Here is a 10,000-nt window from a genome sequence, read left to right on the forward strand (position 1 = left end):
AGGAGGGGAAGAGAGGGGGAGGAGGAGGAGGAGGGGGAAGAGGAGGAGCAGGAGGAAGAGGAGGGGGAAGAGGAGGAGTAGGAGGAGGAGAGGAGGAGGAGCAGGAGGAAGAGGAGGAGGAAGAGGAGAAGTAGGAGGAAGAGGAGGGGAAGAGGAGGAGTAGGAGGAGGAGAGGAGGAGGAGCAGGAGGAAGGAGGAGGGAGGAGTAGGAGGAAGAGGAGGAGAAGAGGAGGAGGAAGAGTAGGAGGAGGAGTAGGAGGAGGAGGAGGAGGAGGAGGAAGAGGGGGAGGAGGAGGAGGAGGAGGAAGAGGAGGAGGAAGAGGAGAAGTAGGAGGAAGAGGAGGGGAAGAGGAGGAGTAGGAGGAAGAGGAGGAGGAAGAGTAGGAGGAGGAGGAGGAGGAGGAGGAAGAGGGGGAAGAGGAGTAGGAGAAGAGGAGAGGAAGAGTAGGAGGAGGAGGAGGAGGGGGAAGAGGAGGGCAGGAGGAGGAGGAGGAGGAGAGGAGGAAGAGAGGGAGGAGGAGGAGGAGGGGGGAAGAGGAGGAGCAGGAGGAGAGGAGGGGAAGAAGAGGGAGGAGGAGGAGGAAGAGGAGGAGGAGCAGGAGGAAGAGGAGGAGGAAGAGGAGAAGTAGGAGGAAGAGGAGGGGGAAGGAGGAGGAGTAGGAGGAGGAAGAGGAGGAGGAGCAGGAGGAAGAGAAGGAGGAGGATAGGAGGAGAGGAGGAGGAAGAGTAGGAGGAGGAGGAGGAGGGGGAAGAGGAGGAGCAGGAGGAGGAGGAGAGGAGAGGAAGAGAGGGGGAGGAGGAGGAGGAGGGGGAAGAGGAGGAGCAGGAGGGGAGGAGGAGAGGAGGAAGAGGGGAGGAGGAGGAGGAGGGGGAAGAGGAGGGGAGGAGGAGGAGGAGGGGGAAGAGGAGGAGCAGGAGGAGAGGAGGGGGAAGAGGAGGAGTAGGAGGAGGAAGAGGAGGAGGAGCAGGAGGAAGAGGAGGAGGAAGAGGAGAAGTAGGAGGAAGAGGAGGGGGAAGAGGAGGAGTAGGAGGAGGAAGAGGAGGAGGAGCAGGAGGAAGAGGAGGAGGAGGAGTAGGAGGAAGAGGAGGAGGAAGAGTAGGAGGAGGAGGAGGAGGGGGAAGAGGAGGAGGGGGAAGAGGAGGAGCAGGAGGAAGAGGAGGAGGAGGAGGAAGAGGGGGAGGAGGAGGAGGAGGGGGAAGAGGAGGAGCAGGAGGAAGAGGGGGAGAAGAAGGAGGAGCAGGAGGAGGAGGAGCAGGAGGAAGAGGAGGAGGAGGAGGAAGAGGGGGAGGAGGAGGAGGAGGGGGAAGAGGAGGAGCAGGAGGAAGAGGGGAGAAGAAGGAGGAGCAGGAGGAGGAGGAGCAGGAGGAGTATCTCTGCAGCACCCGTCTCCTTCACCTCCCTCTGGATCTGTGGCTCGTGTCTCTGCTCCTCCTCCTCCTGCTCCTGCTCCTCCTCCACAGGAGGGAGGCGCAGACAGGCGGAGCAGCTACAACACCTGTGGGGTCACCTACTTATCACTCCAGGCTCCGGTCCACTCCACCTGACCCCAGGGGTTCCTGATCCGGATCAGCTTCTCCATGTTGCCACGGTACTCCACCTGCAGCCAATCATGAATGAAGCCCCGCCCCTCAGGTCAGCTGCTGATAGGTGCTTCATAAACATGCTGCAGTTAGCCACTCCCACTGCTAAGACTCATGGGAAATGTTCCCATTTTTCTGTCCAGTATCTGCTGATATGTGCAGAGACTACAGGAGGTGTGTTCTCTCACCTGGGCTGTACCTGTCACAGAGTAGGCGTGGCCTTTCACCAGCTTCTGTCGGGTGACGGCCTCTGAGTCAGCTGAGCTGGTGATCTGAAACAGAACCACAGAACCATGCGTTCATGAGCCCACAAAGGAAGTGATGTCACTAAAAACTGTGCCCCATGTTGGACCCATACGGCGCCGTGTTGGACCCCGTGCGGTTCCTCCGGGCGCTCAGCTTACGTCTATGGAGCAGCCCATCAGTGAGCGCGGCTCTGAGCCTTCTGGATGATGTGGAAAAGGTGTGGACTGGGTCGAGTCAGCTCGTGGACCTCAGCGATTCCTCCGGTGAAATCCTCGAAACCCTCGGTGGTGGATCCTCCGGACAGAGCCTCGTAACATCCGTTCAACCTGCGATGACATCACAATGACATTCACACATCAGTTAACACCTGAGGACCTGATGACTAATACCACTTTTCCACTAACATCAGCAGGTCTGAACGGGTCTTGTAAACATGGGTCAACCCACTAAAAAAAAGTCTGAGGCATCACATTGAGTAGCAACAGAAGAGAAAACAACAACAGACTCGTTGTGAAACAGGCGTCTGTAAGCATCACAACCCCGAGACATGACCCGGTTCACTGTCAGAATTTGAGCCATCCGGTCCAATAACATTTGGAAGAGCTGCACGATTAAGTTATTTTATCTCCATTCATGTTAGACGGGTGGACTGAAGAGCTGACCCGGCTGTAAATGTTTCCCACTGCACACAGAAATGATCTGCAGTAGTAAAAGTTAAAGTAAAAGTTCTGCTCAGACAAGAAGAACAGAACACTGCAGGGAGGTGTGTGTGTGTGTGTGTGTGGTTTGATACATGTTGTCCAGGTGAAGGAAGCTGAACTGCTGCTGGTGAGTGTAGACTCAGTGTTGAGAGATTCTGTGAGGAGAGTTAGTTGAATATTTAATCTTGTCGAGACACTTTTGTGTCCGTTGTTGTGAAACCATTGAAACTAAGCAGCTATCAGTGAGTTTCTGCCAAGCCAGGTGTGTTGAATAGGCTTGATTGCTGGGCGGAGCTAAGTCCACCTGAGGTAAATCTAGCACATATGGGCTAGTCACTACAGCGTCAGGACAGCCGAACGAAGACTTAGGGAGTCTCTCTGCGGGAATCTATCGAGGAAGTCCAAGTAACTCACTGTCCACCACAGGTCGCAGCCATGGGTCCCTGCCAATCCCAGTCAGGACATCAAACCAGAGAAGATTTCACCGGTGACCCTTTGCTCGAGGCCGTAACCCAGCCAATCTCCGCTACCTAACATACTCCACCGGTACTGAGCTTGAAGTACTAGGGGGGCTATGGAACTGCCAGTCTGCAGTCAAGAAGACGGACACCATCTCAGCCAATGCCTCCTTGCAGACTCTCCACTTCCTGGCCTCACGGAGACCTGGATCACCCCAGAAAACACTGCCACTCCAGCTGCCCTCTCAACTGCCTACTCATTCTCACACTCCCGAGACAAACCGGTCGAGGAGGAGGAACTGGACTCCTCATCTCACCCAGGTGGACCTACCAGGTCCTTCCCCTGGACCACCTACCCAGATCTGCATTTGAATTCCAAGCTGTCTCTGTCACTCTTCCTTTCAAGCTCAACATTGTGGTGATCTATCACCCTCCCGGTCCTCTCAGTGACTTCTATGATGAGATGGACGCCCTCCTAAGCTGCTCCCCACCAATCATCGTCCTTGGGGACTTCAAGCATCCCCCTGAGAAGCTGCGCTCATCTGAATCCATTGACTTCTTCTCCTCTTTTGACCTCACACTCTCCCCCTCTCCACCCACCCACCGGGCCGGGAACCAACTTGACCTTGTCTTCACAAGGTCCTGTAGTACCTCAGATCTCTGTTACCCCACTCACTGTGTCCGACACCACTGTGTCGCTTTCTCTCTCCCCTTGAAGTCCACTGCTGTCCTCGCCCCTGCACCTCGCATGGTCACCACCTGCCGCAACCTGAAGCCTCCTCAACTTGTCTGATGCACTATTGCACCTCATGTAAATAATGATAATAACCATACAGTCACTTTACAAGTATTTTATAGTTTGTTTGCACTGAAGCTTCTTGGAAATGTTATTTCATTGCACTGTGTATATGGCTGGAATGACAATAAACCCTCTTGAATTCCTGAAACACTGGTCAGACCACACGCCCCTGCTCGAGCACTTCACTCCACTACATCAGCTGGCCGGCTGGTGCCGCCATCGCTGAGAGCAAACAAAACCCGCTCAGCGAAGTCACGACTCTTCAGGACAGAAGAGTCACTCGCCATCTTCTGCAGAAGACTCAAGACTCACTTGTTCAGACTTCACCTCGACCTGCAGAGCATGACTCCCTCCAACCCCCTTTTCTACTTTATCGACGGTGAAATGTTGTTTCTTGTGACAAATGTACTCATTGTAAGGTAATTCGCTTTGGACAAAAGCGTCTGCTAAATGTAAATGTGTGTGGATTCGATAAACAGATTAGGTCTGTTGTTAGCACAAGCTTTTTTCAGCTCCGTCTCCTGGCCAAAGTGAACCCTTTTTTAGAATTGATTTTAAACTTTTATTGTTTGTTTTTTACGCCATTACGGCCTGGCTCCCTCCTACCTGTCAGAGATTTTAACAGGGCCCTCCGTTCTTCCGGGCCAGCTCCTGTTAGAGGTCCCAAGGTCAAGACTTAAACAGGGGCGATCGCTCTTTTGCTGCCACAGCTCCCAGCTGTGGAACAGACTGCCCCTGACGTCCGCACCACTACTGACCTCAGCCTTTTTAAATCGAAGCTGAAGACACACTTCTTTAGATTGGCATCTGACTCTGACGAGGGAAGTCCTGCTCTTAGGTGTTCTTATTTTGCCTGTTTTTTACTTTATGCACTTTTGGAGGGCCTTTAACACCCTGCAGCACTTTCCTGTGATTTTATGTATTGTTTTATTGTTTTGATGTAAAGCACTGTGGGAACCGTCTGGCTATTGAAAAGTGCTATACAAATAAAATTTGATTGTTTCTTTACAATCAATCAAACAGTCGTCAAATGTCAGCTGATCACAGCTTACTGGACACAGTATGGGACGCAGTGGGAGGACACATTTGGGGGACACACTGTTTCTGATACAAGACGTGGACCGAAGATGTGGACAGACACATCCTCCTGTGTTTGTCCTGCTGGAGCAGCTGCAGGTCCTGTGGACAGACGGTGTGCGGTCAGTCAGGTCCAGTCTCTCTCTTACTTGGCATAGGCCTTCTCCAGCAGAGCGCTCCAGAACTCTCTCCCCTCCGCAGAGTGGACGAACAGCAGCTCTCCGTCTTTGACCGGCAGACGGTCGTCAATCACCACGTCCACCCACTCACCAAACTGCCAGAACTACGGACAGACAGAGAGACAGACAGTCGCTCAAAGAGACAGTCGCTCAGAGAGACAGACAGACAGACAGACAGACAGAGAGACAGACAGAGAGACAGACGCTCAGAGAGACAGACAGAGAGACAGTCACTCAGAGAGACAGACAGAGAGACAGTCGCTCAGAGAGACAGACAGAGAGACAGACAGAGACAGAAGCTCAGAGAGACAGAGAGACAGTCGCTCAGAGAGACAGACAGAGAGACAGACGCTCAGAGAGACAGTCGCTCAGAGAGACAGACAGAGAGACAGACAGAGAGACAGTCGCTCAGAGAGACAGACAGAGAGACAGACAGACAGAGAGACACATTTCTACTTGTGTACCTGGAAGTGGAAGATGCCGGCGTATTCTCCGTCCCTGAAGCTCTGTCCATGTGGGACAACTCGGGCCAGAACCTCCTCATTCAGAGTCAGAGAGGCGATGGCAGCGAGCAGCCAGCAGTCACCTGGATAGAAAGAGAAGGAAACCGCTAGCTTAGCTTAGCATCAAGATTGGAAAGAGAGGGAAACCGCTAGTTTAGCTTAGCATCAAGAGTGGAAAGAGAGGGAAACCGCTAGTTTAGCTTAGCATCAAGAGTGGAAAGAGAGGGAAACCGCTAGCTTAGCTTAGCATCAAGAGTGGAAAGTGAAGCAAACAGCTAGCTTAGCTTAGCATCAAGATTGGAAAGAGAGGGAAACAGCGAGCTTAGCTTAGCATCAAAATTGGAAAGTGAAGCAAACAGCTAGCTTAGCTTAGCATCAAGATTGGAAAGAGAGGGAAACAGCTAGCTTAGCTTAGCATCAAGAGTGAAACAGGAGTGTTTGAAGTCTCGCTGCTACGTTTACTTTGTTCTCATAAAACACGTGTGACGTCGACACAGACAGGACACGTCACATGACCTCTGAACTCTTCATCATCTTCATCATCTTCATGTTTAATAAACACATTCAAACAGTGACATCATCCCTCCTCGTTATCCCCTCCAGCTATGGTCAGGTTGTGGTCCGATGAGGACCGGTGAGCTGAAGGTTCTGGATGCATTCAGTCCGACTGTCCGAACAGTTCAGATGAACCTTTTAACTGCAAGCTCAGAGCACTGATTTAAACGAGCAGCAGTGAATGCATCACCTGTCAGGCTGCTCCACCTGAGTGCTGGAGGGTGTGGTGCCTGCACACACTACACACAACTACACACTACACACAACTACACACAACTACACACTACACACAACTACACAAACTACACACTACACACAACTACACACTCCACACAACTACACACTACACACAAACTACACACAACTACACACTACACACAATAAACACTACACATAAACTACACACTACACACAACTACACACTACACACAAAAAAACACTACACATAAACTACACACAACTACACACTACACACAACTACACACAAAAAAACGCTACACACAACTACACACAAAAACACACTACACACAAAAACACTACACAAACTACACACAACTATACACACTACACACAACTACTGCACACAAACTACACACAACTACACTACAGACAACTACACACAACTACACACTACACACAATAAACACTACACATAAACTACACACAACTACACAACTACACACAAAAAAACACTACACATAAACTACACACAACAAAACGCTACACACAAAAACACTACACACACTACACAAACTACACACAACTAAACAAACTACACACCATCATGTATGTTTGTACTGACATGATGGTCCTGTTCAGGTTCTGTTACTGGTCCGGTTCAGGTTCTGCAGACTGTTCTCACTGTCTCCTCCCTTCGTCTATGAACTAACTGGACCTGTCTGAACTCGTGCTGATGACTAATACGGTTCTTTGAGGAGGAGGTCTGTGTGTGTTCAGTTACAGGGACCGGTTCTTCCAGTCCGACGGGCTGCACACACAATAAGACTGATGTGAGGCTGGAGGACACGCCGAGCTTCTTCTAGCGACAGAAACCACATCGTCATCATCAGTCCGGCTTCATGGCGCTGCTCGGCCCACGTTTACAAGCTCACTGACTTCAGTGTGCTGCGTTCACTGTCAGCTGCAGCTGTGCTGCGTTCACTGTCAGCTGCAGCTACAGACCAACAGTTCAGATGAGCTTCAGCTTCAACAACACAACAGCTGACCGCTCTCTGCTCTGATTGGCTGGACTGCTGAGCAGTACCATATTGATCCAGGACAGACTGACTGAAGCGTTCAACTCTCTAACCACTGTCAGTGGTGTGTATGTGATCACAGGTCGACCCGACGCTTCAACCGGTGGCTCGTGGGCCACGTCCGGCCCTGAAGCGGCCTGGCCCAGTTCTGACACACAGCACAGCAGTCTGCAGAGTGTTTGAGCTCAGCTGTGTCCTGGTCCAACATGTCCTGTCCTGTGAAAACAGATACATGGTGTCGGTGTTTGTTCTCACCCAGAGCTCCCTGACAGATGTCGGTTCTGGACGCTCCAGAGACGATGAACTCGGGGTCAGAGGTCAACTCCTGCACAAGAAACAGGAAACACATCAGCTAACAGACTGAAGCAGCTGCAGGTTACTGTGTCAGCAGGAAGCCGCTCAGTTTGAGTGAGGTGAGTTTGGATCCAGGCAGGACGACCAGAACTGAGACGGGACTCACAGGAACCTTTCCTACAGAGAGCTTTAGTGTGTGTGTGTGTGTGTGTGTGTGTGTGTGTGTGTGTGCGCGCGTGCCACATGAGGCTGATCCACGTGAGCACATCTGAATAAAAGGAAGTGAACAGGTTTCATGGACCTGAATATATTTTGAATATATTACAAACACTTCCTGGTTTGTACGTTTAAGGCGTTGGTTCTGGTTCTGAGGAAACAGAACACTTCATCTTCAACGTTTACTCTGAACCTGAGATATGAATCACCTCCAGATCAAAGGTAAACAGTCTGTCATGACTTCTCTTCAGTTGTGCTGTCGCTCATCACTCATCAGACTCCGCCCAGCTCAACCACAGTGGGAGCGGCCCAGTTTACCCACAGCTCCCAGTGTGAGGGTCAGACCCTGTGATCAAACACACTGAAGGATATCAAAGAGAAAACAGCTGTCTGTAATCTGTAACCTGCAGCAACATGTTTCTGTGAGGGCTCTTCTCATCTCTTCTCATCTCATCTGATAAACTTGTTTCAGGCTGAGCAGGCGCGGCTGTTTATTCTACAGGAAGCTACAGACACCTTCAACCAAACTCCATTTACAAAGACATGAATTTTAACTCCTCCCTCTCAGGATACATAATTAAGTGAATAAAGGAAAAACAAATCTGACATCTATAGGAAAGCCATAAAGACATCTTCACTTCGGCTACTTATTTCTCCCCTGTCGAATAAAAAGAACATGTAAGCAGGTCAGACACAGACGGATTACTGCTGAGAGGAGAGTTTGGATCCTCGCTGAGTCTTTCACCGATCAGCTGCACTAAAATCACTTTTTCTTAAACCAGGTCTGGTGTGGTGTCACTGCTGCATCATCAGCCAATCAATGGAGTTCAATAATCAATCACCAGTAACCCAATCAGGTAAGTGTGGCAGGTTTGACTGATGACGTCAGTGAAGTGAACTAATTATTAACTAATAATAAGTTGAGCTCAGTTTTAAATTGTACTTTTTTAAGTGAAGTCTGGTGTGTGTTGATGAGTCTGTACCAAACTTCCTAGGAATAATGAGTGTTTTTATCTCACTGACCGTCGGTCTCTGCCAGGACACCCCCCGGACCTTGTAGGAGCTCGGGCCCAGTTCGTTGAAGCCCAGTGCGGAGGGCAGCGCCGGGAACGTCTCGTCCTGGAACAGACTGCCGGACTCGAAGCAGCGCTGCCGCAGAGCCTCGTAGTCCTGGTTCAGGTACTTCACCGCCTGGCTGTTGGTGCCGATGCCCTGGTTCTTGTCCCGGCGGTGCTGCACGGCGGCCGCGATGCCCGACATGCTGATTGTTCTGGAGCCTGGAGGGTCTGGAGGTTCTGGGAAGTCCTGGAAAGTTTTGGAAACTGGAGAGTGTTGAGGCTGCAGGTAGGTGATGCCAGGAAGGGCGTGGCGCCCTGCTGGGATTAAAGACACGGAGGCAGGTACGACTTCCGGTAAGTACCTTCACAATAAAAGTCTTATTGTCCGCATGTAACTATAATCAGCTGCTTGTGATCGACAGCAGTCTGTAGATGTTTAACATTAACTCCTTCTGTCCCAAACTTCCGTCCATCAGACTGAACGAACAGGCACAGAGACGCTCAACAACACATACGTGCTTTTATTGTGAAGACTGTATGGCGGACTTCCGGTCTCGTTGTGCGAAATCTGTCAACATGAAGCAGGAAGGGAGTTTCCTATTGGCTCATTCTTTAGACCTGACACACTACCTGTCTGTGTGTGTGTGTGTGTGTGTGTGTGTGTGTGTGTGTGTGTGTGTGTGTGTGTGTGTGTCTACCCGTCTGTCTGTCTGTGTGTGCGTGATGGAAGAAGTAATCAGATACTTTCCTGCAGCAACAGTAATGACTGATGATCAATAACTGATCTCGTCCCCAAACTGACTTTTTTAGATCAACAATTGAGACATCTTCTAACAAAACAGAATGATTGGGACAAAATTATAATTCCTTCAGGACTAAAGTCAACGAGGGAGGACCGAGGAGTGAGGACCGATGAGGGAGGACAGAGGAGTGAGGACCGATGAGGGAGGACAGAGGAGGGAGGACAGAGGAGTGAGGACTGCTCTGACACACTTGCTGTTTATTAAAGGTGAGTGATGACACACTTCCTGTTTATTAAAGGTGAGTGATGACAGACTTCCTGTTTATTAAAGGTGA

General features: G+C 50.6%; 1 pseudogene across 1 annotated transcript in view; it reads right to left on the reverse strand.

The window, feature by feature from the left end:
- The window catches only part of LOC311271263 (calpain-2 catalytic subunit-like), a 12,763-nt pseudogene extending 3,546 nt beyond the window's left edge, over positions 1-9,217 (reverse strand). Inside the window, exons 1-7 of the transcript XR_014624909.1 lie at positions 8,889-9,217; positions 7,611-7,680; positions 5,506-5,627; positions 5,012-5,145; positions 1,986-2,153; positions 1,770-1,853; positions 1,513-1,598 (exon numbers count right to left, since the gene is read on the reverse strand). The product of XR_014624909.1 is annotated as a calpain-2 catalytic subunit-like (transcript). The remainder of the gene's footprint in view (positions 1-1,512; positions 1,599-1,769; positions 1,854-1,985; positions 2,154-5,011; positions 5,146-5,505; positions 5,628-7,610; positions 7,681-8,888) is intronic.
- Between the last annotated feature and the right edge of the window lie 783 nt (positions 9,218-10,000).

Source organism: Pagrus pagrus (assembly GCF_965226575.1).
Source record: "Pagrus pagrus genome assembly, chromosome: 2".
In the NCBI taxonomy this organism is placed as follows: domain Eukaryota; kingdom Metazoa; phylum Chordata; class Actinopteri; order Spariformes; family Sparidae; genus Pagrus; species Pagrus pagrus.